Raw genomic sequence first — 7899 nt, 5'->3', positions numbered from 1 at the left:
AACACTTACTACATCTCTGCCTCTCTTTAAACACAAAATCAAAGATTACTTCCAAAGCCACTGGCTCTGTTCCTGTTCAAAACCTGACTAATCCTTTACCTCCTCTGCGCTTTCCTACTACTCTGCACTTTCCTACTACTTTACTTTCCCTCTCTCTTTACTGTATCTGCTTCAGTCTACCTCCTTTTAGAGTATCTTGTTTCTTCTTTCCTCTATGCTAATCTCTTACAACTTTCCTTCTCTTTTCTTATACTGCTTCCCTTCCTCCTCTCCTATTTTAGTGCTTCTCTTTCTCCTTCTGTTACTAAGATTAGTTCTTTATAATATTATTAATCAATTTTGCTCTCTGTTTTGTGCCTTGTTCTTGATGTTATTTCAGCTACTTAATGTTATTTTTAGAAATGTGATCCTCTCTTTGTATATATCTGTTATTGGGTACTATATTTTTATTTGTCTTTTCATCTATGATGATTTTGTCCATTTGCTTGTCTATTGTAACGTTTTTTGTTCAAATTTATGTGGAGCTTTTCTCCCCGGGCCTCTACTGAAAATGGAAATGTATCCAGCTAGACTAGCCCGGTCAACAAATGTAAAATAAATAAATAAATATATATATATATATATATATATATATATATATATATATATATATATATATATATATATATACAGCAAGATATGAATATACATGTATGCATACATATGCAGATATATCTGTATATATTAATGTAAATAGATATATATATGTTACAGTAAATATACACATGTATATACCTAGGATATGATACAGCAGTTATGGGTAACATATGTTCAGTCTGGGCATATGTTGGTGGGAGGTCCAATAAACAAACGTCTACCCCCCCCCCCCACCCAGCTAGGCCGGTGAGACATACAGACACGCAATAAAGGTAAATACACCACTGCTTCCCAGACCACCGGCAGGAAACTACCAGTGGGAGAGATCTACAAGGTCTACACTTTAAACATGGACAGCGATGTCCCTTGTGGGACACCAAAAATTTAGTTCTTGTAGCCAAGCCCTGTGAAGATTGATGCAACCAGGATGTAGCTGTACACGGACCAGTAGGTTGTGCAAGCCTGATAACACATGGGTTGACACAACGTACAACATGTGTCCCGACACGGGGAGAGTGGGCAGTGTGTAGGGGTGTGTTTATACCTCACCTGCGCCCACAGCAAGGATGAGTGCTGTAGAGGAGTGGCAGGTAGGGGAACTATGGGTATGCAATTATGGGCCTAGATGTGCAGCTGTTGGCTGGCAGAGCCATATTAGGACTGCCCGGTGGATGTAAGTAATATTCCGATGTTGGCATAGCAGATGCCCATACCTCCCAAACCTTAAGAGCACATCTACTGGATAGTCCATAAACCATTGGGGGAACACATAGGGACCATATCATTGAACTGTCCCCAATTACCAGGGACGTCCGTGATTACGAATCAGAATCTAACTTAGTCCCAACTAAACCCTCCTAAAACTAGTGATATTAATAGGAAAGGAGGCAGAATACATGTAATGAATAATGACAGCATGTAAGAGTCATAAACAGCATGTACCTGAGACAATGTGTATGAATACATATGCGCTCTGGGTCTGTCAATGTGTCAGGTTAATAGCACCAAACTTCTAAATGTGTCCCTGAGGTTGTTATGCAGTGTCCCTGATTCAGTGTTCATTCTTCCCCATTCATATGAGAGGTCTGCTAGTGAGAGAAAGTGCATGTTCCGCCAACTACCTTAGAAAGATGATAGAATAATAGGGTTCGGGTTACCACCTGTCCACCTTTGCGAGGAACACTCCCCTTTGGGCAGTTGTGTCCTGCAAAATAACTGTAATTATGGCAAATGTCCTGTGATTTAGGACAAAGATTTCCTATATTGTCTGTAGTAGTTGCATAAAACAATTATTTTGTATCTGAAACACCTAAATGTTATAAGAAACAGTATAAGCAACTATAATGCTACAAGAATAACCTTTTATTTAGGCAAAACAGTAAAGTGCTCTCCTTTGTACTGGCTGTGGGTATGTTTTGCCCTGCAAAATCTGACATCTCTACATAAAGGTCCTACAGGGTTGCCACCTTTTCAAATGCCCAAAGTGGGACATGGTCTGTAGAAATGTCAGACTTTCCAGGACAAAACATACCTACAGCCGTGCATAGTACAGAATTTTTCTTATTTGCACAAATAAAAGCTTATTCTAGTAACATTTGAATTGCTTATGCTACTTCACATAACATATAGAGGGCTCATATATAAAATAACTGTTTTATGCAACTATTAAAGAAACATAGGATATAATTTTGTCCTGTAATCTCAGGACATTTGCTATGTCTTGATTATTTTCGCAGGACACAATTGCCTAAAGAGGGACTGTCCCTCGCAAAGTGGGACAGGTGTTAACACTAAAGTCCCACCTTGGCCAATTGAAAAGGTGGCAAACCTATAATAGGTATGCGGTAGGATGATTCGGCCAATGGATGTGGTTCCCAAAACCCAATTACTTGTCTGCACTGAAGAGTCTCAGTTCCCATGTATCAGCCAGATGGGAGCAGATAGTAGGAGGAACACACAAATAATATGATTAATTCACTGGACAGGCAGCTGATTCCGTACAGTCGATCACCATGCTGTCGCCTAATGGGCAGCCATTCCTGATACTGTAGTCATGTAGTCCGATGTAGTAGGCATCACAAGGTAATATTGTGGTCCTCGCTCCCACACAGGGGTGTGAGTGACAGATGCAAGCACCAATGTCGGTGCATTTGCAAGAGTGGGAACGAGCAGGTGTAAGCGTGTTTGGCTACCAATATGCAAGTATTGCACTGGTAAAGCAATGTAGAGGTTAACCGAGTGTAAGAAGCTATAACCAGAGGTCAGCAGTGCTTAACACTGTGCAAACCCATGCACACCAACTGCTTTAATGTGTCTTACTCCCTCCGTATCCAATGACCTTGTTCTGCACTGCAACCAAATACATGTCATCTGCAAGGGTTGGAACCAGAACCCTGTACACACAGCTAATGTGAATTACCAATACACCATGGCAGATATACAGACAATGAAGAGTACCAGAAACATATCATACAGCGCAGTCATCCAACAGTATAGGAATGTATCCCATCCTGTAGATGTATATGTGAGTGTTTATGTCCAGCATATAGGTACATACATATATAGAGATATATTAGGAACATACCATGTGGCAACAAAGCATTACAAACGAATAAAACGGGAAACACCAGCGACGCCTGTATTATGTAGTGGTGTTGTTCTATGTGATCTCAAGACTCCCTCAGACAGACATGTCTCATTCATACATGCAAACAGTTGTACATTGGCCATATACATCACTCTGTGCATGTAATGTACATTAACACAACAGTACCTGTCCAATCATTATGTGTGAACAGTACTCTTGCAAGGTGCTGTGTGCAACATCATCATCATGATAAAGGTAAATGGGGTAACCATAGAGGGACCGGTAGTGTTGTGTGTACAATGGAGTCATCCTCATCACGTGTACCTGGACCATTAAGGTGTGATGTGCATACCAGGATCATGCACCTGAGGGACAGGGGTGAAGATAACAGAAGTATGTTGTGATGCATATTACAAGGGTTACATGTGTCCAGTGGGCACGTGTGTGAAATGGACAGCTATGTATAGGGCAGATGTTGTGCTAGGAGCCGATTGGCCTTATGTTTCCGTAGGTGAGAGTCGGATGTAAGGGAAGGAGTGTAGGTATGGCCGTGGAGGATAGGTAGGGTAGGATCACAGACAAGACAGCATACAGGGTTGGTATATGACACATGTGGGGGGATACACCCTGGACGGGGATGGGTGTTCGGCATTCACAAGCTCATGGGAACAGTGGGATGGAGGTTCCCAGCCATGGGCAACCGCCACTGCACCTAAACAGCTGCAAAGGAGGCAGTGCTGGGGGCTGTCCAGGAGGGGCAGCATCACCATGTAAATGTGACACTCTGCCCTTGAGCTTGAGTATCTGGCTTCGGAACCCCTTAGTGAGCCCCCAACACAACACGTTCGGGACTGTATGACAGCAGACATGTACCTGTCTGGTCCTGCTCCCAGGGCGGACATGCTCCATCCTCAGTGGTGGTACCACCAGAAGGTGGTGCAGAGCCAACATAGGTTGATGTCCAAGACTGGGGCCCAGATTTGCTAATGCCCGATGCCATGGTCAGCTGAAGTGGGACAGGAGGTTCTGCTGAGACCTCCCAACACATTCAGCCTATGGTGTTGCAGTTTAAACCCACATATGGCTTAGTGATAGACACCAGCATACAGGATTACCTACAACAGTATGCATAGATATCACCATCGACCCAACACAACAGATGGTATACATTTGCAGAGGGAGCACAACACATGCATATATACTGCATGCCATCTGTATAATGTGTAGTAGAAGTGTGACCACAGCTATGAACAGTTGCCCATTATTGGCTTGTCACTGGGAACCACAAACAGAGTCTGTCATACCACTGTTTCATGTGACACATGTCCAGTCAGGGATGCAATGGCAGTAACACATCCCTATCATCATGTACTGTTTGCAATCCTCACACTATGTTTTTGCTGTGCACAGATGTGTGTTCAGTGTGTAACATAGGAAACAAATGGTTGGGTTCACAGATGGCCCTACAAATGGGGGTCCCTCATGAGCAGAGTACTGTCATGTCTGTATTAAAACATGTAGAATAGCCATTACCACACACATGTTAAACAGGCAGTAGTCTAAATGCAGCATAGCTACACTTGCATGCTGTAGTCAAGTGTGGCACATCACCCTCCTGTCTTTAGGCTTTTTCCCACTGTGTATAATGTGTGAGGTGCTTCCAGATATCATCTGTGATGCCATGTCAGAACACCACATACAGGTATCACTCACAGCGACTGTCATGGCCAAATACCAACATGTTTTCCCTAGATAGTGCACTGTGTTTATCATGCGAATGGCTATGGGAACACCATCACAGCTGTTCCACATGCAATCGGCTAGAGGAGGACTGCAATAGGTGCAGAGTCCATCACCTGACCATGTCCATCACTTACAATACACATGCTGCTGCTGAGCAGGTGTACTCCTTAACATCGACCAGAGAGTGTGTGGGTGGGACAGGCAAAGTACACCAAGGAAGGGCTTGGTGACTTAACCCTAAGCATCGTCTGCCACATGCCTAACAGTACAGGGGTCAAACCCCTGACTGACTACTCATTACTATTACATCTGCATGACATTACTACATGTGCCACAAAGGCGACATGTTGCTGTGCTGTAAGAAAATATATGTGTGTAGGTGAGTGACATCTGCAACAGAGATATAGTAGACATACATTAGGTGTAGCACACATGGCTGTCCACATGAACGGATGCCATTGTCACCACAACCACTCTCTAATGGACACGCATTGACACTCTTTGCCAGGGCCACAAATACACAACCTAACTACTTAGCTTGCCACACTGCAGTAATGCACAGGACTACATGCACCACAGGGGATATCTGGAGCGTCTATGGGCTAGGGCATGTGAAAGTGTTTGACATCTGTTGGTATGCCAATGAGGGTTATAATGGGAGTGATTGTGGTTGGGAGCATCATAACCCACACACAGACACAAGGTGCGAGTACAGGCAGGCATGTATGCATTGCTTCATGGGTGTGTAGTGGTTGGCTGTGCAAGATGGCTGTACAAGGCTGGGTGAGGGGTAATCCTTGCCATCGCATCACCCAACAAGGGTGTGCAGTGCAGGGGTGTAGTGTCTGCAATGTCCCACACAGATGGGTACTGCATGATCTGCCCTGACATCCTGGTTACCAATGTGTATAGCCATAGCTTTGCAATGCATGCCATGTCTGTGTTTGATAGTCCTTCATATGGACATTGCCTGGGATGTGCATGTCCCACAATACTGTACAGTGACATGTACAGGTGTACCTGGTTTGGCAGGCACATGTTGTGTACACAGCCTGTTATCCCCTGATATGCCAATACTGGCCTGGCGTGGCGAAACCTGCTTATAGTGAGCAGATCGACCCTGCACCTGCATTGATAGTATGATACAGGTATTCCATGGTGTCAGTGGCATGGGTCCATACAGGGCACATGTGTACAGCATTGTATGGCCTCTGTGGATCACATTTGATGGCACCACATATGTTGCAGGCATCCAGTGTGGAACATAGTGAAGGCACAATGTCCGCATATATGTGCCTATTGTACCGCTGTACAGGGTGCCATGTCCTCTGCAGGCCACTGCATTCACACCATGCATACTATCTGTCATCAATGTGCATGGTACTAGCAACATAGCGGGATATCCTAGGCAAGTTTGTTTGTGCATGGCACATGGGTGCGGGACATATACCGGGTACTAGTAGGGTTGAATACTTTGTTCACCAGGCCTTTTGCCAGATGTAGGGGTATGGTTTGCCAATGCAGTCCAGTGGCTGACTGACAGCTGTACTCCTCGTGAGGTGGCCAATGTCTCATAAGACAGACACCATATAGGAAAACTACAAAATCCGCTCCCCAATATGTCCAATGGTAAGACGCTCACAGCCACCTCTACACAGGCTCTGACAGACAAACAACACATTTGCAATGTCATGTATACAAACCCCTACCTACTGTATCACACTGCAGCAATACACTTTTAGGGCACGAGCTACAGTGAATACTGGGTTGTAACATGCCTGCAGGTGTATCTCTAGGTGGGTGACAACAGCAGGAATTACAAAGGTTGGTCATGTGATTTGTACAGAGAGTGCATACTCTACAAAGCACTGTCCTTGTCTTACACAGGCAGACACACACACTTGGCATGTCTGGGATTAGAACACTGACCTAAGCATTTTAGCACACTACAGCATTACGCAGTAACAGAATGTGCTACCCATATTACTGGGTTGCAGTACTCCCAGAGGTGTATTTCTAGGTGGGTGACATCATCAGCCTTGCCAAAGGTGGGTATAAGAATTGTATGGAGTGTGAGCAGTCTAAAAGCATTATTTAGTCCTCAGGGACCAACACACCCACGCTTGGCAAGCCTTGGATTAGAACACTGACCTAACTACTTTATTACACTACAGCATTATGCAGTTACAGAACGCGCTACCGAGATTATGGGGGTACAGCATTCCCAGAGGTGTATTTGTAGGTGGGTGACATCATCAACCTTGCCAAAGGTGGGTATAAGAATTGTATGGTGTGTGAGCAGTCTAAAAGCATTAGTCAGTCCTCAGGCAGAGGGAGACAACCACACACTTGGCAAGTCTGGGATTAGAACAACAACCTAACTACTTTATTACATTACAGCATTACGCTGTTACAGAACACGCTACCGAGATTACTGAGACACAGCACTCCCAGAGGTGTATTTGTAGGTGGGTGACATCATCAGCCTTGCCAAAGGTGGGTATAAGAATTGTATGGAGTGTGAGCAGTCTAAAAGCATTATTCAGTCCTCAGGCAGACGGGGACAAACACACACACACAGATACAAACTTGGCAAGCCTGGGATTAGAACACTGACCTAACTACTTTATTACACTACAGCATTATGCAGTTACAGAATGCGCGACCAAGATTACTGGGACACAGGATTCCCAGAGGTGTATTTGTAGGTGGGTGACATCATCAGCCTTGCCAAAGGTGGGTATAAGAATTGTGTCGTGTGTGAGCAGTCTAAAAGCATTATTTAGTCCTCAGGCAGAGGGGGACAAATGCACACACAACACCTAGCAAGCCTGGTATTAGAACACCATTCTAACTACTTTATTACACTACAGCATTACGCAGTTACAGAATGTGCTACCAAAATTCCTTGGGCACAGCATTCCCAGAGGTAT

The sequence above is a fragment of the Protopterus annectens genome, chromosome 13.part0, assembly GCF_019279795.1.
Source record: "Protopterus annectens isolate FY-2018-M chromosome 13.part0, PAN1.0, whole genome shotgun sequence".
In the NCBI taxonomy this organism is placed as follows: Eukaryota; Metazoa; Chordata; order Ceratodontiformes; family Protopteridae; genus Protopterus; species Protopterus annectens.
Note: the sequence above shows the minus strand (reverse complement) of the source record.